General features: G+C 46.8%; 2 long non-coding RNA genes across 2 annotated transcripts in view; both read right to left on the reverse strand.

Annotated features, from left to right (window-relative positions):
* Positions 1–24,074, reverse strand: part of LOC133237507 (uncharacterized) — a 498,424-nt gene that overhangs the window by 427,823 nt on the left and 46,527 nt on the right. The window lies entirely within an intron of this gene.
* On the reverse strand, positions 19,271–23,940 carry LOC133237505 (uncharacterized). Its single transcript, XR_009733225.1, has 2 exons — positions 23,797–23,940; positions 19,271–20,888 (listed from the first exon to the last, which is right to left on the reverse strand). It is a non-coding gene; the product is annotated as an uncharacterized LOC133237505 (long non-coding RNA).

Genomic DNA, 24,074 nt, shown 5'->3' on the forward strand with positions numbered 1-24,074 from the left:
GTGTGTGTCTGTGAGAGTATGTGTGTTATGTATGGTAAGTGTGTAAGAGTGAGTATGTTATGGGTAATTGTGTCCATTATGCACAAAGTGTGTAAGAACATGCACGTGTCATGTGTATAGAGGTGTTTATGGATTGGGTTGGCCAAAAAGTTCATTCAAATTTTTCCATCAGCTGTTACAGAAAACCCAAACTTTTTGGGCCACCCTAATATTTTGTGCACATATGTGTATCAGGTGTGTGTGTGTGTGTGTGTGTGTGTGTGTGTGTAAGGTATTAATATGATGCCAAACCTGGGGACAAGGTGGGTCATGGAGCGATAAAGGCTTCTCAGCCCCACAGCACAGAAATGCAGCCCCGGGTTGGGTGGTTCGGGTTTGGGTTAGGGGAGGGAATGGTTAGAGTTAGGGAAGCTTGGGTTGGGGAAGAATTGGAGCCTCCAGTAGGAGCATCTTCTTCTCTCCTCCAGTGGGGTCAGCTTCAAGTGCCTCTGAGAATGTGATTCCTTCTCTCTGTGCAGCTCATGTGTCCCTGATGGGCTGGGGCCCGGCTCACACACTCCTGGAGGCCTGGCCTGGCCAAGCCTGAGTGCCCTGCATTCCATAGAGCACCGTTGGGAACTTGGGGTGGGAACCCTAACTGTGGGGCGCTGCCTATTTCCAGAGGTGACAGGGTGCTCCTTTGGGTAGGCTGGCCCAGGTCAGAGGGCAGGGCAGGCCCAGAAAGGTGGCCCCCTCCCCATGGGGCTGCTGGAACCTCCAACTTCATGTCTCCTTCACTGGGACACCATCTGAGACTGCCTGACTCATACTAAATAACGCTCACAACACCTGCCATGATGCCGTGGGGGGAAGCATGATCTCCAGAGTTCAGGGCTGTGAAATACAGGGCCAAGTTATGAGGAAATAGCCAGGGAATCAGGGTGGCCTGTGAAGCTAACAGACAACTGCTGACCTGGCTCAGGTCTCCACAGGTACAGTCCTGGGTCAGGGGAGAGGCCTGGCCTGACCTGGGGGTCAGGAGGAGGGTGGTCTGGGAGGGGCAGGGGGCTCAGCCCCGCACAGCAGCTCCTGTGAGGTCACCATGATGGTCTGTGACAACGGGAGGCGGGAACAACCCCAACCCCTCCATGTAGGAGAGACAGTAAGATCCTATTTCCTGCTTGCTCCCTGAAGTTAGTCACCCTGCAGAAGTGAGAAAGAAGAGTACACACTCTCCAGACACCGTTTTCTCTCCAAGAGACTCAGCAGGTGGGGCACCAGGCTCTGAGAGGAGCATCATGTACAGGCAAGGAGGAGTGGCCGGGCATCGAAGGGCAATCCCAGGCTCATAACCTGGTCACCTCAGCGGGTGAGGTCACACACGGGAAGGCCCACGGGAGCTATTAGTGGCATCCCCTGGATGTTTCCTTCCAAGTGAGCGCCTGGCCCAGGCCCCTGCTATGCTTTGGGCTCCCCAGTTCCGTGATGTCCTTGCAGGCCGCCAGGCCAGCAGACCCACCCCAGGGCTGAGCTGAGGACAGCTGGGATGCTGCATGTGACATGCTGGGCGCAGATCTGGCATGTGGGACGTCCTCAGGACATAGAACCCCTGGAGACCCTGCAGGTTCGGTGCTCAGGCTGAACCTCGGCCTCCTCTAAACTTCACCAACCGGCCGAGCAGAGTGAAATGGAGTTGTTTATTCTGGTGGCATAAAAATCACAACATAACTTACCCTGACATGGAGAAACAGGCAAACAGTTTAAGGTTGCCAGGATTCCAAATTTCAGGGGTGATTTAAAACACATTTTAAAACAACTTTTATGCTATTTACTTCTTTCCTAGTATTTTCGCTATCTAAGATGTTCATCAGTTCCAACACAGGATTTCCAGTGATGCAACTTCCTTGAGTGAAATCAAAAGATTTCTCACCCAGGCTCTCATTTGAGTCTGTCACTCTCCTTGGATATGAGATTATATCTAGGTGGTATGATATTGTCAACTAAATGTGGTATGATATTGTCAACCAACCATTATCTCTGAATGAGGGTTTCAAACACTTTTCCAAGTCTTTCAGCAGGAAATCAGTGGCATACCTGAGTTAGGAAAAACTCATGAAAAAGGTCTTCCCTGGTAGCTTAGTTGGTAAAGAATCCGCCTGCAGTGCAGGAGACTCCAGTTCGATTCCTGGTTGGGAAGATCTGTTGGAGAGGGATAGGCTACACACTCCAGTATCCTTGGGCTTCCCTGTGGCTCAGCTGGTAAAGAATCCACCTGCAATGTGGGATATCTGGGTTTGATCCCTGGGCTGGGAAGATGCCCTGGAGAAGGGAAAGGCTACCCATCAGTATTCTGGCCTGGAGAATTCCATGGACTGTGTAGTCCATGGGGTCATGAAGAGTAAGACATGACTAAGTCAGACATGACTTCCACTTTCACTTTCATGAAGGATTCAATAACGGAAGAGTTTAGAGAGGAGTGGTTGAGTGTCAGGAAACCAGAAGGGAGAGTACAGTTCCAGGGGCTGTTTCTGAAGGAGAAAGCCTCACAGAGCAGGCTTCCTTGAGGGGACTTGGTGTTGGGGCCAGTGTGAGGAAAGCAGGAGAGACTCCATCTTGAAGCCTGTCATCCATCTTAAAACAGGATGTGAACTGGGTCTGAACCCTGCCCAAGAGTGAGGAAACCGTTGCTAGGGAAAACCAGGTCTCCTGGAAACTTCCCTCCTTGCAGATGGCAAACGGAGATTGCAATTGAGGTCAGGCTGCCCCTGTTAGATTAACCGTGGAGACATCCCCGCCTTGATGTATAATCATTGTTCCCCCCCTTTAACTTCGTTTGTTCTCCTAGCACCTACTTGTTGTAAAACTCAATCATATACAACAAAGAGGTTGCTAACATGTAACCAGTCATGTAGTGGGGGTATAAAACTGGGCCTCTCAGAAACAGCAGGGTCCTTGTTGGGAACTGATTCCCTTTGGACCCGCTGGCATAATAAACTGTACTCCACTGTTCTGAGTGTCCTTCTAGAAGTGTTTTGTGACTCCGGATTCCACAACACTGGGTCCTCTAGTTGAGAGCTATGACCTTGTCCTGAAGGAGCTAAGGGAATAAATACTCTTCCCACCCATCTCCTGCTCAGGCTCCCCGCTGGCTACACTCACCTGGGCATCAGCGGGCTAGAGAGAGAACCCTTGTTCTGGGTCAGGCACATGGGCAGACGACAGGAGGAAGAAGAGCAGAAGACAGACTTGGAAGATCATCAGTCCGAGGAGGGTGTGTTTTCCAATTTTAGACGCACCTATTTGGGACTAACATATAAAGGGGGTAACATCTGAAGAGGAACTAAAAAAACAACCTGAGTGGCTGGTGAGTTGGAGTTGCAAAAATCGCAATGTTGGACTTTTAAGGCTAAAGTGTTATTTTATCTCAAACTAGATTTTGATCTTGTTGCTGTTCAGTCGCTAAGTGGTGTCTGACTCTGCAACCCCATGACTGCAGCATGCCAGGCTTCCCTATCCTTCACTGTCTCCCGGAGTTTACCCAAACTCGTGTCCATTGAGTTGGTCAAAAATATAATCACAAAAAATTCACATCAATACAATGTCAGTTAACCAGCTGTATGACCTGGTACCCCCTGAAGCTGGGGGTGGGTGTATGAACTCATTAGCTCTGACACTCAGGATCCGGGGTCCAGGGCACCTGCTGTGTGTTACCCAGTCGTAGGCTGACAGTTGGTCTCCAGGGATTAGGTAAGAAGGGAGTAATACAGACACACAGTTGTGCTTGACCCCTCTGGGACAAGAAGTGAAAATGCAGTGTCTACACAGCACAGGGCTGGGCTCTGTGGGTAAGGAAGTTTCTGAGAGTCACTGTCCTTTCTGACTCCTGATTGCCAAGACCTGGTGGGACCTAACGTCCAGTCAGCCCAAGTTACGGCAACAATAAAAGAATGAGGAAGGCGACAAAGAAAGGCAAGAAAAGGGAAGAGAAAATAAACAGTCAGGAGCCCCGGGCCAAGGCAGAACCACGAGCAGAAACAAAGAGACACTTGAGACTGTACACCCAGAGAAATGAGGATCAGAAGAATGGGGAACTGGAAAACAGCGAGACTAGACGGTATTTAGAGACTTCCTGGGTTTTGGTGGTAAACGTGTTTATTTTAACAATTGCTAATAGCTTGGGTTTGGGCCATCAGAATCAATGTTCTCTGCCCTTGGAAATGCTGACAAACTCTCCAATGATGGGAATGACTATCAACTTTACTATTTATTTTTGAAATGAAGGCATATTTTATTAATGAGTTTTGATTAATGAGTTCTAAAGATTTTTAAAAATAGAACGTGATGAAGCAAATAAAAAGGTGGTTTTAGAAATTTACATTCTAGTAATTAATTCAGCTTGGGGGCAGGAGTGGATAGTATTCATGTGAGGCTATGTCTGAATTAGACTCCAGTGGATTTCCAGGTCAAGGGCATGGTGTGAGGCCTGGGGCATGGAACAGCACAGCGTTGGGCCCAGGGAGTGAGAGCCGAGGCCAAGCACAGAGGGGGCAGGACAGAGCCAGGGCTTGTAAAATACGAGCATGAAACTTGCTCTCTCCACCTCATGGTAGAGCGTGATGAAAAGAAGCAGACAGGCTTCAGATGTTAAGAGAGACTAACTTCTGTCATCTATGCTTTTAGAGTAAAAAATCAAGCCTGCAATTTTGCCAATAGGAAAACAGGGCAGTGTTTAGGAGATATGCAGAACTGACATAGAACGCGTGCAATCATTTATGAGAGCAAGTTATACATGATAAGATGTTTTCCCTCGTATTTGTCTCCTAGTAGAATCAATGCTGGATGAGCAGACACTGAAGTAAGAAATTCATATGCCATTTGCTAGGATGACTAGCCCTAAATCAACCTTCCAGCAGGTGCTTGAGGCAATATAAGTAGTTTATAATCTAGTTAGAGAGAAACATATAGACAAATCAATGAGAAGATAACACATGCAGAATTTCACAAAGGGCTCAGCTGTGTAGTTCTGGCTGTCAGGGTGGCAGGAATTCAGGCAGCCTTGGGTGGTGTTGACAGATTCTCAGGGAAATCAAGACAGATGCCAGCTGGGCCTGGAAGGATGGAAAGAATCTGCACGGTGCGACAGAGAGAATGTAGTGCTTGAGGGGTGGGGGCAGCGAGGCCACAGAGGAAGGTGTGCGAACCAGCTGCACGCAGGGCACAGGCCTGGCTGCAGGTCCTGTGTGAGGGGCTGGGGGTCAGTGTCGGGAAGAGTTAGTACTAATTCTCAGAAGCTGTTGGTTTCTGCAATGTCTGGGTCAAAAGAGAAAGAAGCTCTTGCTGACTTCAGCCCCATAAAGTATTACTAGAGCATCATTCAGATGCCAGCTTCAATCTTCCTGGGAGCTGGCAGGGATGATAAACAATAAGGATACTGTCTGCCGCCGGTGAAGATGCTGACGCCAACATTAGCAACCGAGATGGCCTGTTGTTGACATTTTCTGTATTGTTATTTTTTTGTTTTTAAATCACCACCAAAAAGCCTCAAAATAGCCACAGATGATTTCACTGGTGAATTCAATGAAACATTTAAGGAATAAATAATACACAGTCTTCCAGAAAACTGAAGAGGAGGGAATAACTTTAAACCCAATCTATGAGGCCGGTGTTACCCTAACACCAAAACCAGGCAAAGACATGACCAGAAAAGAAAGTAGAGACGAATTATGAACACAGATGCAAAACTTCTTAACAAAATTTTAGCAAATCAAATCCAACAATACAGTAAAAGGATAATACATTCCCACCAAGTGGGATTTAATCCAGGAATTCAAGATTGGTTTAACATTCAAAAAGTACTCAATTTAACTCCTCGTATTAACAGACTAGAAGAAAAACTATATGATGACCTTGCGTTGTGTTGTGTGTGCTCAGTCATATCTGACTCTTTGCGACCCCATGGACTGCAGCCTGCCAGGCTCCTTGGTCCACAGAATTCTTCAGGCAAGAATACTGGAGTGGGTTGCCATTTCCTCCTCCAGGGTATGATGACCATGATAGATACATAACAAGCATTTAATAAAATCCCACTCCCGTTCCTGATTAAAAACTCTCAGTGAACCAGGAATAGGAGGCAACTTCCTCAACTGATAAATAACATTAGACTCAATGAAAACCCCACAGCAAACTTCAGACTTCATGATCAAAGACGGTTTCCCTCTGTGATCAGGAATGAGACGAGGATGTCTGTTCGCATCCCTTCTGTTCAATATTGCACTGGAGATTCTGATCTGTGCAATAAGCAAAAAAAAAAAAAAAAAAAATGGAAAACTTGAGTGGCTCAGGCCTGACACTGGGCGGGGCCCCAGGTCCTCCGGGAATGCCTCTAATGTCCTCCAGCACATGACTGGATAAGATGTTGATTCAAGCCAGCTTGACCACTATGTAGCTTAAAACATCTCCTCCCGGCCCTCCCTGCCTTTGGATATTATTTCATTTTTCATTCTCTTGGAACTTCAGTTCCCTAAGGGATGGAATGGGTATAATAGCACTCCCCTATAGATCTATCACGAAGGCTACATGGACTAAGTATATAAAAGTAAACTGCAAAGGGCCATTCCAGAGTCTGGTTTTGCTACATTCATGCTGAGTGCTGGGGAACCATGTGATCTGCTAAGAATGCAGGTAGGTACATGTAGGGGGTTGGGATTTGAGGAGCAAAGTGTATAGAAGGAAGGGCTGGGGCTAGAGGTGTGGGCCCTCGCCTCCTAAGCGGTGGGGCACCCAGCTGGGCTGGGCCTCTTCCTCTCCTGGGGGGGTTGGGGTGGGGCCTGAAGGCCAGTGGGAAGAGAGGAGGGGGCTCCAGAGCCCTGGATCAGATCAGAACCCCTCCTTACTGCTTGGCTCCCTTCGCTGACCTTTAGAAGCTCCCTCCACCCCTAAAGAGTGAAGTTGAAAGTAGTCACTCAGTCATGTCCGACTCTTTGAGACCCCAAGGACTGTAGCCCACCAGGCTCCTCTGTCCGTGGAATTCCTTGGGCAATACTGGAGTGGATTGCCATTTCCTTCTCCAAGAGATCTTCCTGACTCAGGGATCAAACCTGGGCCTCCTGCATTGCAGGCGGATTCTTTACCATCTGAACCACAAGGGAAACCAACCTCTAGAGGCTCCTCCTAATTCAGAGGAAAGTAATCTGATGAAAATAACCTACAGTGAGACACAAGGGGCGATGACTCAACACTTGACCTCTTCTGGGAGTTTCTGCCTTTTAAAAGAGCCCAGGACAAAGGCGGCGCCTAATGTGACTCACCAGGAGCCTGGGGAGGGCTAGGGCTGGGCTCCTGCCCAGGAGGTATTTTAGGTCACAGTCTCTTAGTCTTCTGCACCAGAGTTTCCTCCTCTCAGACTGAGTTGACTAGCTGCCTGCCCTGCAGCAGGGGTGGGGGGAGACCTCAGGAGAGGATGAGGCCACCTTGCCAGAGGAAGCACCAGGAGTGGGGGAAGGGTGAGGATGCCGAAAGGATGGACAGGTGTGGCTAGTTCACAGTTGTTACTGGTAGGGTGAGGCGGACTAGGCGATACAAAAGCCGGCTGGTCTGAAACCATTTGCCACAGTCAGTTCAGTCGCTCAGTCATGTCCGACTCTTTGCAAACCAATGGACTGCAGCACGCCCCAGACTGGGACTCAAACCCAGCCTAAAACCAGTTTGAGACTCGAACCCACGTGACTAGGACTCAGACCCAGCCAAAACCTGCTTGGGACTTGAACCCACGTGGCTGGGACTCAAACCCAGCCAAAATCCACCATACCTGGTTTCAGAGCCTAATGAAGATCAGGTTCTTAATGTCTCATCGCAGAAAGAATTCAGCGAGAGACAAAGTGACAGGTAAAAAGTGGATTCATTCAAATACAGAGAGAAGCACACTCCACAGACAGAGTGTGTGCCATCGCAGAGGGTGACTGTGGCTGTGAAATGCGGCAAGGTTAGTTTTTATCAGCTCAGTTCAGTTCAGTTGCTCAGTCACATCCGACTCTTTGTGACCCCATGAACTGCAGCACCCCAGGCCTCCCTGTCCATCACCAACTCCCGGAGTTCACTCAAACTCATGTCCATCAAGTCAGTGATGCCATCCAGCCATCTCATCCTCTGTCATCCCCTTCTCCTCCTGCCCCTAATCTCTCCCATCATCAGAGTCTTTTCCAATGCGTCAACTCTTCACATGAGGTGGCCAAAGTATTGGAGTTTCAGCTTTAGCATCATTCCTTTCAAAGAAATCCCAGGACCGATCTCCTTCAGAATGGACTGGTTGGATCTCCTTGCAGTCCAAGGGACTCTCAAGAGTCTTCTCCAACACCACAGTTCAAAAGCATCAATTCTTGGGCACTCAGCTTTCTTCACAGTCCAACTTTCACATCCACACATGACCACAGGAAAAACCATAGCCTTGACTAGATGGACCTTTGTTGGCAAAGTAATGTCTCTGCTTTTGAATATGCTATCTAGGTTGGTCATAATTTTCCTTCCAAGGAGTAAGCGTCTTTTAATTTCATGGCTGCAGCCACCATCTGCAGTGATTTTGGAGCCCAGAAAAATAAAGTCTGACACTGTTTCCACTGTTTCCCCATCTATTTCCCATGAAGTGAAGGGACCGGATGCCATGATCTTCGTTTTCTGAATGTTGAGCTTTAAGCCAACTTTTTCAATCTCCTCTCTCACTTCCATCAAGAGGCTTTTAAGTTCCTCTTCACTTTCTGCCATAAGCGTGGTGTCATCTGCATATCTGAGGTTATTGATATTTCTCCTGGCAATCTTGATTCCAGCTTGTGCTTCTTCCAGCACAGCATTTCTCATGATGTACTCTGCATGGAAGTTAAATAGGCAGGGTGACAATATACAGCCTTGATGTACTCCTTTTCCTATTTGGAACCAGTCTGTTGTTCCATGTCCAGTTCTAACTGTTGCTTCCTGACCTGCATACAGGTTTCTCAAGAGGCAGGTCAGGTGGTCTGGTATTCCCATCTCTTTCAGAATTGTCCACAGTTTATTGTGATCCACACAGTCAAAGGCTTTGGCATAGTCAAGAAAGCAGAAATAGATGTTTTTCTGGAACTCTCTTGCTTTTTCCATGATCCAGCAGATGTTGGCAATTTGATCTCTGGTTCCTCTGCCTTTTCTAAAACCAGCTTGAACATCAGGAAGTTCACGGTTCACATATTGCTGAAGCCTGGCTTGGAGAATTTTGAACATTACTTTATCAGCATGTGAGATGAGTGCAATTGTGCGGTAGTTTGAGCATTCTTTGGCATTGCCTTTTTTTGGGATTGGAATGAAAACTGACCTTTTCCAGTCCTGTGGCCACTGCTGAGTTTTCCAAATTTGCTGGCATATTGAGTGAGTCAACAAAAGAGTCCAAAATGCAGTACTTGGATGCAATCTTGAAAACGACAGAATGATCTCTGTTCGTTTCCAAGGCAAACCATTCAATATCACAGTAATCCAAGCCTATGCCCCAACCAGTAACACTGAAGAAGCTGAAGTTGAACGGTTCTATGAAGACCTACAAGAACTTTTAGAACTAACACCCAAAAAATATGTCCTTTTCATTATAGGGGACTGAAATGCAAAAGTACGAAGTCAGGAAGCACCTGGGGTAACAGAGAAATATGGCCTTGGAATATGGAATGAAGCAAGGCAAAGGTAATAGAGTTTTGCCAAGAGAACACACTGGTCATAGCAAACACCCTCTTCCAACAACACAAGAGAAGACTAGGGTTAGGGTTAGGGTTAGGGCATGGACATCACCAGATGGTGAACACCGAAATCAGATTGATTATATTCTTTGCAGCCAAAGATGGAGAAGCTCTATACAGTCAGCAAAAACAAGACAGGGAGCTGACTGTGGCTCAGATCATGAACTCCTTATTGCCAAATTCAGACTTAAATTGAAGAAAGTAGGGAAAACCACTAGACCATTCAGGTATTAGTTTTTATAGGCTGGGTAATTTCACATGCTAATGAGTGGGAGGACTATTCCAACTATTTTGGGTAAAAGGCAGAGATTTCCAAGATCTGAGCCACCACCCACTGCTTGGACTCTAGAGTGCCTTGGAACTGTTATGGCACCTCTGGGTGTGTCATTTCACTTGCTGATTCAGGATCAAGGTCAAGTCTTGTCCTATTTGATTCTAATCAGCTTATGTTGTGTCCTTGGGCTGTGTCACTCTTTCAAAAGTTGTGCCCTGCCCCTTTCTCTCCTGTTACAGGTCTGCCCAGCCACAGGAGAGTGGCCAGGAGGGCTGGGCAGGAGGCTAAGGAGGGAGACACTGGAATGTGTGCATTTGTCAGTTTGCAGCTGTGCATCTGGGCCCAGTGGGAAGAAAGCACATCTCTACCACTCTCAGAATGAGTACCTGATCAAGTCTTTGTGTGAAGGAGTTGGTTTGTTAAGTCCTGTCTGACTCTTTGTGACCCCATGAACTGCAGCACATCAGGCGTCCCTGTCCTTCACCATCTCCTGGAGCTTGCTCAAACTCATGTCCATTGAGTCGGTGATGCCATCCAACCATCTCATCCTCTGTCGTCCCCTTCTCCCACTACCCTCATCTTTCCTAGCATCAGAGTCTTTTCCAATGAGTCAGCTCTTTGCATCAGGTGGCCAAAGTATTGGAGCTTCAGCTTCAGCATCAGTCCTTCCAATGAATATTCAGGATTGATTTCCTATAGGGTTGATTGGTTTGATCTTGCAGTCCAAGGAACTCTCAAGAGTCTTCTCCAACACCACAGTTCAAAAGCACCAATTCTTCTGCGCTCAGCCTTCTTTATGGTCCAACTCTCACATGACTTTATGGCCCAACTATACATGACTACTAGAAGGAGACGAACTTTTAACTGAGGAATTGTGAACTATTGAGCTCCAGGTCTGGGAACAAACACTTGCCCTGTTAGACAGCTTCTTCTGACAGTGGGGAGCTGTAGGGCCTTGATTCCGCCACCATTTGATTCAGTCAGTCTTCCTACATACCTTGCATGGTTTTGAGAAGCTGTGTCACTTCTGAACATGTGGCAGTTGTGGAGTGGATCTAAGGAGCAGATCCTGGAGCTTTAAGTTTAGAAAACAATGAGGAATAAAAGAGTGTCTTAATCCTCTTTAGTTGTGATTAAAAAAAAAAATCCAGGAAGGGTGACAACTAATCATCGCTCCAGCTCTAGTTACCATCAGTAACAATATCCTAGCAATACCACTCAGGTTTAGGGCATCCTTCCCTCTGCTGCTGCTGCTGCTGCTAAGTTGCTTCAGTCGTACCTGACTCTGTGCAACCCCACAGACGGCAGCCCACTAGGCTTCCCCGTCCCTGGGATTCTCCAGGCAAGAACACTGGAGTGGGTCGCCATTTCCTTCTCCAATGCATGAAAGTGAAAAGTGAAAGTGAAGTCGCTCAGTCATGTCCAACTCTAGCAACCCCATGGACTGCAGGCCACCAGGCTCCTCCATCCATGGGATTTTCCAGGCAAAAGTACTGGAGTGGGGTGCCATTTCCTTCTCCGCCCTTCCCTCTACAGAAGCTGAAAATGCCAGGTCCTCATTTTCCAAGTCTCTTTTGCAGCTTGGGTCTGAGCACAGCCAAAGGCTCCATCAAGCCAAAGACTGAGCCCAAACTTTGATGCAGTGGAGCATCGAAGCAGAAGGTGGGCAGCCACCTTCCCTGTCTGGCTGGGCACAGAGGAGGTGGGTTTGTGTGGCCAAGCAGTGAGGTGACTCGCCTGCAATGGCTCAAGCATTGCCTCTTCCTTGGCTCCTTTTGGACTCGGACCATTTGTTCTGGTAGCTCAGCCTTGCTGCCTAGAACACTCTGGACCCAAGAACTCTTCTTGCAAATTTCTTTCACCCGCCCTTCCTAAACCCTTCAGCAGTCAGCATCCTTGCTCCAGGGCAGCCTCTGCACTTGAAGCCAGACACTGATGGCCCACATGTATACATCTGTTGCTTAGTGTCCACCACGCCAGAAACTACATGATGAACGAAGCACTTCTTAAGAGAATCAGAAAATGAGCCAAGAGAGTCAAAGATGAAAGTGATCTTAGAGATTAGCTCTGCTTCAGAAATGAGGACTTCATGGTCCAGAATGATTTCACACTTTGCTTGAGGTTTCCCTTTATCATGATTTCTGCCACACTCCACTGCCTCTCCTCTTACTAGGGGCATTTATTTGGCAAACACACTAACTTATTGTAAAATTCAAGGAAAAGTTCCTTGATCATTTGGAGTAATTGGAACTCTAATTCGCTGCTAGTGGGAAGGTAAATTGGTACAATCACTTACCAAAACTATTGGCGGGATTTATTAAGCCATAGCCTATGACCCAGCAATTCCATTCTTGGCATTACCGACAGAAATGTGTACGAGTGCATCAAAAGATGTGCACAGTGTTCATAGCAGGGTAATCCAACAGAACCCCCAAAGCCTGGAAACCACCTAAGTTTCCAGGAGAGGGACGGATACATTGTGGTGTATTCTCACAATGGAAAACTATACAGCAATGAAAACGAAGCAGAGCTGCATGACTGAATCTTCGAGTAGTGGGGAGGAAAAGGGGTTGGCAATGGGCATAAAACAGAGGGCTTTTAAGGCACTGATGATGTTCTACTTCTTGAACCAGATTGCCAAAATTCATCTTGCTGTACACTTATGATCTGAGTAATTTTGGTATGTGAGTTATGCTTTAATAAAAATGTTTTTTTTTTTACTTTAATCTCTGAAAACTTAGATAAACAGGATTGGCTAACTCATTTTAGAGATGAAGTCATAAAAAGTTACAAGACTTAAAAAAGGAAAGTCCTTGATTCACCAAACGAAATCTTCAAAGTCCATACACCAAAGCACATGCCCTGGTCCATGAATGCTCACCCCAAGGCCTCCCACACGGGCATCTGTGATGATTTTAGACATACCTCTAACACCTTTGGGGATCTGTCACTTTAGTCCACAGCATATTAAAAAGAGACAATCTGCTAAGCATATGGATGTGCTAGGAGAGAAATCTAAAGCCAACTCTTTAATGGCAGAAGTGAAAAACAGAAGGCGAGCACTCCAAGTGAGTATTGGTACAGGGCCATTCTGTACAGGGAAAACGCCTTACACACCAGCTCCAACTCACGAGAAGTTCCTTGTCTTAGAGAGGCATTCAAACATTCAGATGCTCCATTCACACTGACGATTCCCAATCCTTACAAAAGTTCAGATCCTTAGCGCAAGTAGGTGGGGAATCAAATGGACCATTTCAGAAATGGCTCCACAATGGGGTCAGAGTTGCAAAGGTAAATGTGGGCTAAGGTGAGAGGTCAGGAGCCATTTGCACTCAGATTCAGGGATGGACTCAGAGCAGCCACTTCAGGAACTGGGGTGAGGTTGCGGGGGGGTGGTGTCCAGGAACCCTGAGACGAGCAGATGGGAGGCCAGGGCAGCTGGACTTGGTCAGCACCCATTCAAGTGTGCCTCAGTAAGAGTTAAAAAGAAAAGATAATGAGACTGGTCATAGGGCCTTGTAAGTAGTTCGAGACTTTATAGAATGAATAGTTTTCTAAAAAACTGTGAATGACATCACATGTTCCATTTCTGCTCTTCCAAATAATGGCAACCCATTATTGGGTTGATGAGGAAACCCCATCAGCTAGCCAGGCTTCCTTGGGCAAGGCGGGGGTGGGGGCTTCTGTGCCCCCACAGCTCTTGGGGCCTCCCAGTGTCCCACTAAGGAGAAAGGTGGCTGCTGCTGGCCCTTTGCCCGGAATGGGTCTCCCTTCCTCGGCTGGCCATGGATCTTCTGGCCCTGCCCCCGTCTCCACGCCGGGCACACTCTGGGAGCTGGGCTGGCCGGTTCACCAGCCTTGGAGCAGGAAAAGCAAGGTCTTGTGAGGACGTAGAATGAACAACACCTGGGAGGAGACCTCAGCTCCTTAGAGTCTTCTGAGGATTTCTTTGCAAACTTAGAAAATGAACAGCTCTGGGCCTCTGTATCATCACTGTTTTGTTCCGCAACCAACTGTCCCCAAAACTTTTGGACTGACTGTCTCCACTGCTACCTCAAAGTATAAGTACAGCTGATGCTGGTGGAAACAAAATGTCATGGATGAGTGAAAACACAAAAACCAACAACATCGCAGCAGAATTCGGAACCATGACACATGGGGAAAACTGAAGTTGGCTGACATTAAGAAGGCAGGTGTTGCCACAGCCCAGGGATTAGCAAATTTGAGGTTTGCAGAGAGCAAAATAGGGAGGCAACCTCAGAGACACAGAATTATAGTAATCACAATTGTTTTCTCTCTATATAATATGCACAAAGAGTAAACGTTAAAATGCTAAATAATTCATTTTAAGTAATGGGTGGGGCCTCTGGTAAGAGACGAGGGCGGGACCAGTGCTCAGAGAAGGGGTATGGGGCTGATCAGGATAAGAAAATACTATCCCCGGAGCATGACACTAGCCCTCAAAATTAAAGGGAAGAACCCCACTATTTGGGGAGACATATGTCAGCATTTGGGGGCATATTTGTAATGTTAAATTCATGTTTATATAACATGAATGGGTTTAAGGAGTAATTCCAGAAACCATGTTGTTGCTGTTATTTAGTCTCCGAGTCATGTCCAACTCTTTGTGACCCCATGGACTGTAGCCCACTAGTCTCCTCTGTCCATGGGATTTCCCAGGCAAGAGTACTGGAGTAGGTTGCCAATTCTTTCTCCACCAGTAAACACAGCAGCCCCTAAAACTATTTTCTCTCATTCAGACTTTGCAAAGCAATATTACCTATTGAGGTCAAAATTCAGAGAGGAGACTGCATGAGCCTGGGTCTGCCAGGTGTGACTGTGTGACAGGTGCAATGCCCGACTAGAGGGGTTGCCATCATATCATAGCTGACATAAAAGGTGCATCCGGAGTTGGGCTGTGTGCAGCCTGCCCACGGGCACATGGTAACTAGGGCAGGCCCGCAGCACGCTGGTATAGTAAGGCCCTCAGCAGATCATCACTGCAGGGCGTGCAAAGCTCCGAAAACAGTGATGGAGAAGAAACTGTTTCTGCCCAAGTGAGCCTAAAATCCACACTACACAACGTGTCCTGTGATGGAAGAAACAGGCAGCTGGGAGCATGTCCTTCAGGGACATCTTACTTAGTTTAAAGGTGGGAACAGAGAGATCAGAGGTGATTTCTGGGAGGTGACATCCAAAGAACAAATCCAGATAAGACTGTGACCCTCTCCGAGGGGCTCCATTGACTTCTGGTAGCCCTGGGCTATTTTGGCCTGCATACCTCTATAGTCTGGGACAGGCACTGCACGCTCTGCTCCTCTCCTGGTGGCTGGGAGTTGGGGATTTTGAGGGTCTTGACTGCAGCTTCGAGATTTGTGTCAAGGAGTCCCATACCAACTGGAGCAGCCACTGATCATACAGAGAGCAACACCCATTGTACTTTACACAAGTTATCAAGAGAAGACAGACACCGTGTCCTCCATCCTATAGCATGATCCCAACACACACCATTCTTCCTGAGACTGATGAGACGATTGAGTAGATAACATTATATCTCAGGAGAGATGGAGTAGCTTAAAAGCTCATCAAGTTGAGCCTTGAACAACATGGGGGCTGGGGGGAGGGGCGGCCCACTCACGAGCCATTGAAAATCTGCATATAACTTTACAGGAAGCCCTCCAGATGCATGGTTCCACATCTGTAGATTCAGTCAGCCCAGACTGTATTGTTTTCTTGTTCAGTTACTAAGACGTGTCCGACTCTTTGTGACCCCGTGAATGGGAGCATACCAGGCCTCCCCGTCCATCACCAACTCCTGGAGTTTACTCAAACTCATGTCCATCAAGTCAGAGATGCTATCCAACCATCTCATCCTCTGTCGTCCCCTTTTCCTCCTGCCCTCAGTCTTTCCCAGCATCAGGGTCTTTTCTAATGAGTCGGCTCTTCACATCAGGTGGCCAAAGTATTGGAGTTTCAGCTTCAGCATCAGTCGTTCCAATGAATATTCAGGGTTGATTTCCTTTAGGATTGATTGGTTTGGTCTCCTTGCTGTTCAAGGGACTCTCAAGGGTCTTCTCCAGCACTGCAGTTCGAGAGCATCAATTCTTCAGTGCTCGGCCTTAGTACTGTAGTATGTATTTATCCAAAAAAACCCCAAAAATCCTTGTGTAAGTGGCTCCACACAGTTCAAACCCACATTGTTCAAGGTCAATTGTATTTATTCTTTTCATTTAACATTTACTAATTTGGCTGTGCTAGGTCTTAGTTGTGGCACACAGAATCTAGTTCCCCGCCCAGGGATTCAGCCCAGGCCCCCTGCTTTGGGAGCGTGGAGTCTTAGCCACTGGACCACTAAGGAAGTCCCAGCTGTATTTATTCTTAATTATGTCTTAACTGGGATCGAGACTCTGGCTAAAAATACTTAATTGGCGGTCACAGTGAGGGCACCAGCAGCTTTCACCAAAGGAAAGGTGGCATCGGTGAGGGACACGGAGCCACGGGTAGCAGCAAGAAGGCTGCAGAGGAAGTCCATAGAGAGGCCTCATGCTACAGCAGATGTGCCCGCAAGTTCTCAAGAAAAACTGGGGAGGGGACTTAGGGAAGGCTGAGGCCCTGCCTCCACATGAAAGCTAGCAGAATACGGGTCATCAGTGTTCACATATCTCCTCTCCAGCATGTGTGAGCCACATCCGGGGTCTTCCTAGGCAGCTCAGTAAAGAACCCGCCTGCCAAAGCAAGGAGACACAGGTTCAGTTTCTGGGTCAGGAAGATCTCCTGGGGGAGGAAATGGCAACCCACTCCAGTATTCTTGCCTGGAGAATCCCACGGACAGAGGAGCCCGGCCAATGACTGAGCACACACAGAAGCCACACCCATGGCAGGGCATGGAGCCCTTGCAGGTGCCCACGGTGTGCAGTGATGGCTCTGCAAGGTGGACGTGGGCCAGGTTTCTTCCCAACCTGAAGCTTTTTGCTCCCTTGAGTGTTTGTGCGCCTGCATTTCTCTCCTTCTCCTTGTTCCTCATCATTTCCTGCTGCTCAGCCACTCGATCCTCGATAGCTCTAGTCACTGCCACAGACAGCTTCTGTCCAGCTGAGAAGACAAATCTAATGTCTGTTCCCCAGCTAGACTGGGGGCTCCCTGAGAGCAGAGAGTACTCTTGTTTTGTTTGTCCTTGGCTCCACCCTCAGGGCTGGACACATTACAACCGCTTCATAGATACTGGATGATCAACAGTGATGGGAACACAGAACAGAGCTTTTAACCAAGCCAGAGAGATGGGGAGGGCTAAAATAATAGAACATCAGCCAAGACAGGAAGGGTGAGTGGAAAGAAATGAGGGTGGGATGGGGAGAAAAGCAACTTCCAGGGAGATGTAGTAGCAACGTGGGTGAAGGCCCTGAGGGAGGAGGGAATACAGCTGATTGGTGGAACCGAGAAAAACGTGAAAACTGGACTGGAGGATAGGGAGCTGGTGAGAGGCAAGGTTAGAGAGGGGGGTACCTCCCTGAAGGCCTGTTAATCCATGCTGTGGACACTGGACTTCACTCTAGGGACCAGGGGAAGCCACCAAAGGGTTTCAAGCAGAGGGCATGATAACACAGGCACGTCTGTACTGTACAAAAGGTCAAGTGGAATTGTATGCGGGGATTGGGTTGGAGGGACCACAGGAGAGAGAGGCGGAGAAGGCAATGGCAACCCGATCCAGTACTCTTGCCTGGAAAATCCCATGGACAGAGGAGACTGGTAGGCTGCAGTTCATGGGGTCACGAAGAGTCAGACATGACTGAGTGACTTCACTTTTCACTTTTCACTTTCATGCATTGGAGAAGGAAATGGCAACCCACTCCAGTGTTCTTGCCTGGAGACTCCCGGGGATGGTGGAGCCTGGTGGGCTGTCATCTATGGGGTCACACACAATCAGACATGACTGAAGTGACTTAGCAGCAGCAGCAGCAGCAGAGAGAGACGATGGTGGCTAGAATGGGGTTACAGTTCGGAGGTGGCCAAAGAGGAGGAGTCCAGGATGACGTCCAGGTTTCCAGTTTGAACAACTGGTGGATAATGATGGCATTTACTGTGATAGGAAACAGTAGGGAGGAGTGTGCTTTGGAGGAGGAGGGAGGAAGACAAATTCTGTTTTTGCCATGTTGACTGTGAGATGACTGTAGGCATCATCATTGTTGAATATGAATTCATATCCAGGTGGGGAATTTTATATCTGGATATGCATATTTGTAGAAAGACCCAGATAAAAGATGTAGATCTGAAAGTCATCTTCATTTAGATGGCACCTGAACCCCCTGTGAATTGGTGAAATGTCTGGGGAGACTACAAAGTGTGGAGGGCAGAGGGCCTTTAACCAAGCAGTGAGGAACTAGTAAGTAAGGACTGAGCAGGAGGAGCTGATTCCAAACCTGACTGACCTTTAGAATCACCTGGGAAATTTTAAAAGCCTACCTGCTGGAGGAGGAGTAAATCTAGTGTGGTGGACGTGTGCTCAGTTGTGTCTGACTCTTTGCGACCCCAAGGACTGCAGCCTGACAGGCTCCTCTGTCCATGGGATTCTTCAGGTAAGAATACCTGCGTAGGTTGCTATTTCCTTCTCCAGGGGATCTTCCCAACCCAGGGATCACACCAGTGTCTCTGGAGCCTTCTGGAGCAGGCAAATTCATTACCACTTGGGCCACCTGGGAAGTCCAGGGAGCATGTCTATATAACCTATATTTTTAAAAAAGTATAGTGTGATTAGAAACCATTTGGTAAAAGAAAAAAACTGTCAAAGAAAGGATCCATGGTTAGGAAAAAGGGGAAAAAAAAAAAAGGATGGTGGTGTTTCAGAGTCCCAGGGGAAGGAATTCAGGAAGAAAGGAGGAGACAAAATCAGGACTGAATTTTGTGCTAGGAAGCCAGATGGTGAGGTACCCACTTGTCTGACTCCTCAGAAGCAGGGGATAGGTGTTTGAACTCAGTAAACATTTATGATTTAGGGGATTATGGGAAGGTGCCCAGCAGAGCACACTGTGCTCGATGCCCTCTGGGAGGCATGCATAGGGTGGGCAAAAGGCAGGGGAGGGAAATGGAAGGGGCATCAGGTGGCAGGGAGCTTTTCACTGGAAGTAGCATCTGAACTGCAGAATTCTTAGGAAATAGTGGAAATGAAACTATGAAGAATTATCAGAATGAATGTACACTCTTCGCAAGAGTTAGACCCACCCAGAGCACAGAGAATTAAATGTTTGGTATGAAACAAGAGAAGGGGGCAGAGGCAGTTATTAGGAACTGTATGTTGTTGTTCAGTTGTGTCTGACTCTTTGCAACACCATGGACTACAGCAAGCCAGGCTCCCCTGTCCATCACCAACTCCCAGAGCTTGCACAAACTCATGTCATGGAGTCGGTGATGCCATCCAATCATCTTGTCCTCTGTCACCCTCTTCTCCTCCTGCATTCAATCTTTCCCAGCATCAGGGTCTTTTCCAATGAGTTGGTTCTTTGCATCAGGTGGCCAAAGTATTGGAGCTTCAGCATCAGTCCTTCCGGTGAATACTCCAGACTGATTTCCTTTAAGATTGACTGGTTGGATCTCCTTGCAGTCCGAGGGACTCTCAAGAGTCTTCTCCAACACCACAGTTCAAATGCATCAATTCTTCAGCACTCAGCGTTTTTTATGGTCCAACTGTCACATCCATACATGACCACTGGAAAAACCATACATGACTTGACTAGACGGACCTTTTTTGGCAAAGTAATGTCTCTGCTTTTTATTTTTTTTTTTTTTTATTTAATTAGTATACATGTGTTCCCCATCCTGAACCCTATGCTGTCTAGGTTGGTCATAACTTTTCTTCCAAGGAGTAAGTATCTTTTAATTTCATGGCTGCAGTCACTATCTGCAGTGACTTTGGAGCCCAAGAAAATAAAGTTTTCACTGTTTCCTCTTTTTCCCCATCTATTTGCCATGAAGTGATGGGACCAGATGCCATGATCTTAGTTTTATGAATGTTGAGCTTTAAGCCAAATTTTTCACTCTCCTCTTTCACTTTCATCAAGACCTTCTTTCGTTCTTCTTTGCTTTCTGCCATAAGGGTGGTATCATTTGCATATCTGTGGTTATTGATATTTCTCCCAGCAATCTTGAATCCAGCTTGTGCTTCATCCAGCCTGGCATTTTACATGATGTACTCTGTATATAAGTTAAATAAGCAGGGTGACAATATACAGCCTTGACGTACTCCTTTCTGAATTTGGAACTAGTCCGTTGTTCCATATCTGGTTCTAACTGTTGCTTCTTGACCCACATACAGGTTTCTCTGGGGCAGGTAAGGTGGTTTAGTATTCCCATCTCTTTAAAAATTTTCTACACTTTGCTGTGATCCACATAGTCAAGAAGCAGACGTTTTTCTGGAATTCTCTTGCTTTTTCTATGATCCAGTGGATGGTGGCAATTTGATCTCTGGTTCCTCTGCCTTTTCTAAATCCAGTTTGAACATCTGGGAGTTCTCAGTTAATGTACTATTGAAGCCTTTCTTGGAGAATTTTGAGCATTACTTTGCTAGCATGTGAAATGAGTACGGTAGTTTAGTTGTGCAGTAGTTTGAACATTCTTTAGCATTGCCCTTCTTTGGGACTGGAATGAAAACTGACCTTTTCCAGTCCTGTGGCCACTGCTGATTTTCCAAATTTGCTGGCATGTTGAGTGCAGCACTTTCACAGCATCATCTTTTTGGATTTGAAAAGCTCAGCTGGAATTCCATCACCTCCATAAGAACCTTATATGCCAAAGTAAAAGGCCACTGAAGAACACAGGTGACGTGATTAGCTCTGTGATCTAGTCAGACCATTCTGGAAACCAGTATGAAGGGTGGTTTTCGGTCAGGGTGGTATCTGAAAAGACAAAAGTTCAAACTGACATAAAGGGGCTTTGTGAGATAACAGTGTAAATCCAATATAAAATAAAAATTAAAAAAAAAAAGTTAAAACAAAACAAAACAAAAAGAGTGTGTGTGTTGCAAGGATCCAGATGAGGGTCAATGGATTCCCCAGGATAGGAACAGAAGTGAGGGGGTAGTTACCCAGAATGAGAAGAGAATGGACCCAGGAGGCCAGGATCACTACCTAGGTTCTGGCTTAGGTGACAAGCCTGCTGGAGGTGTTAGTTACTGAAATAAGGAATGAGGAAGACTAGATTTAGGTGAAGAGGGGGTGGAGATTGGAGCACACAAGGGAACATTTCAACAGTGGTAAGCTATTCTTTTCTCTAAAGGAGAAAAGATGTCAGTAACATTACTACTAGTTTCCTAACTGTTCTTTCTCTCACCTTTTAAGTCATTTTGCAGCCTATGTCTTTCAAATATCCAGATTGACCAATATCCCTTTCCTCTATCAGAAAACAGCAGCTTCAACGAGTTACTACAAGGTTTTTAATTACTTCATTCAGTTTTAATTACTTCATTACATTCAGTTTTTAATGACTTCACTACACAAATACGTATAACGTAACAACGACTTGCAAGGTACTTGTGAACCTGGGAAAGAAAAGTGAGGAAAACATAACTGGTTTCCCCTCATATGGCTTGTGTTCCAGCAGAAGCCAAATAAATTAGCCTACCAATTATAAACCAGGTAACTTATGTCACGAAACTTTGAAGACATATAAAGTAGTACATGGCTAGTAACTGAGGGGGGCAGGGGGGTGGTGGTGTTCCACTTAAGTTTATAAACAGGTTTTAGCAGATCTGTGAACTTTTTAATGTTTGCTTGTACACTTGACAGAAATGATATGGACCTAACAGAAGCAGAAGATATTAAGAAGAGGTGGCAAGAATACACAGAAGAACTGTACAAAAAAGATCTTCATGACCCAGATAATCACGATGGTGTGATCACTCACCTACAGCCAGACATCCTGGAATGTGAAGTCAAGTGGGCCTTAGGAAGCATCGCTATGAACAAAGCTGGTGGAGGTGATGGAATACCAGTAGAGCTATTCCAAATCCTGAAAGATGATGCTGTGAAAGTGCTGCACTCAATATGCCAGCAAATTTGGAAAACTCAGCAGTGGCCACAGGACTGGAAAAGGTCAGTTTTCATTCCAGTCCCAAAGAAAGGCAATGCCAAAGAATGCTCAAACTACTGCACAATTGCACTCATTTCACACGCTGGCTTAAAATTCTCCAAGCCAGGCTTCAGTAATACGTGAACCGCGAACTTCCTGATGTTCAAGCTGGTTTTAGAAAAGGCAGAGGAACCAGAGATCAAATTGCCAACATCTGCTGGATCATCGGAACAGCAAGAGAGTTCCAGAAAAACATCTATTTCTGCTTTCTTGAATATGCCAAAGCCTTGGTGTGGATCACAATAAACTGTGGAAAATTCTGAAAGAGATGGGAATACCAGACCACCTGACCTGCCTCTTGAGAAACCTGTATGCAGGTCAGGAAGCAACAGTTAGAACTGGACATGGAACAACAGACTGGTTCCAAATAGAAAAAGGAGTACATCTAAGAGTCTTGCTTACAATGCGGGAAACCTGGGTTCGATTCCTGGGTCAGGAAGATAGTCTGGAGAAGGAAATGGCAACCCATTCCAGTACTCTTGCCTGGAAAATCCCATGGACAGAGGAGCCTGGTAGGCTGCAGTCCATGGGGTCGCAAAGAGTCGGACACGACTGAACGACTTTACTTTCACTTTATTTAACTTACATGCAGAGTACATCATGAGAAATGCTGGGCTGGAGGAAGCACAAGCTGGAATCAAGATTGCCGGGAGAAATATCAATAACCTCAGATATGCAAATGACACCACCCTTATGGCAGAAAGCAAAGAAGAACTAAAGAGCCTCTTGATGAAAGTGAAAGAGGAGAGTGAAAAAGTTGGCTTAAAGCTCAACATTCAGAAAACGAAGATCATGGCATCTGGTCCCATTACTTCATGGGAAATAGATGGGGAAACAGTGGCAGACTTTATTTTGTGGGGCTCCAAAATCACTGCAGATGGTGATTGCAGCCATGAAATTAAAAGCTGCTTACTCCTTGGAAGGAAAGTTATGACCAACCTAGATAGCATATTAAAAAGCAGAGACATTACTTTGCCAAAAAAGGTCGGTCTAGTCAAGGCTATAGTTTTTCCAGTGGTCATGTATGGATGTGAGAGTTGGACTGTAAAGAAATCTGAGCACCAAAGAATTGATGCTTTTGAACTGTGGTGTTGGGGAAGCCTCTTGAGAGTCCCTTGGACTGCAAGGAGATCCAACCAGTCCATCCTAAAGGATGAACACCCAGTCCTGGGTGTTCATTGGAAGGGCTGATGCTGAAGCTGAAACTCCAATACTTGGCCACCTCATGAGAAGAGCTGACTCATTTGAAAAGACCCTGATTCTGGGAAAGATTGAGGACAGGAGGAGAAGGGGATGACAGAGAATGAGATGGTTGGATGGCATCACCAACTCGATGGACATAGGTTTGTGTGGACTCCGGGAGTTGGTGTTGGACAGGGTGGCCTGGCATGCTGCAGTTCATGGGGTCGCAAAGAGTCGGACACGACTAAGCGACTGAACTGAACTGTACACTTGCACGAGGAGGTGTGGAGGGGGAGCTCAGATGCTCAGTGGGGTCGATGACCCCTACAAGGTTAGCAGCCACTCTACCCTTCAAGTTTATCTGGGTACCACGAAACACAAACTTCTGAGCAACAAGGCTGCGTCTAAGGGGAGAGCCAGGAGCGTCGCAGTACTGGTCCACAGACAATGCCCTGACTTGTATACTTACAAGTACAAACTTACAAGTATACTTACAGGCAACAAAAGGGATCAATCTTCTGACCTGAGAAGAGACAACGTGGTGATTAACTTTTTAAAAATCCACTTAATCAGAACAGATCGTGGGATGGTCTATTCCTCCATCCCTGGGGACGTCCTAGCACGTGCCCGGCGTCAGAACGCGGGAGGAGCTGCATTCGGCCGTGGCAGACGCCGTCCCGCCCGGAAGGACCAAACTGTTCCGAGCTCCGCCTTTTAGATCTGGCCCAGAGACAAGTAACGCACGTTCTCCGAGTCCGGGCCGGGTTTTCAAA

This window comes from Bos javanicus, chromosome 24 (assembly GCF_032452875.1).
Source record: "Bos javanicus breed banteng chromosome 24, ARS-OSU_banteng_1.0, whole genome shotgun sequence".
NCBI lineage: Eukaryota > Metazoa > Chordata > Mammalia > Artiodactyla > Bovidae > Bos > Bos javanicus.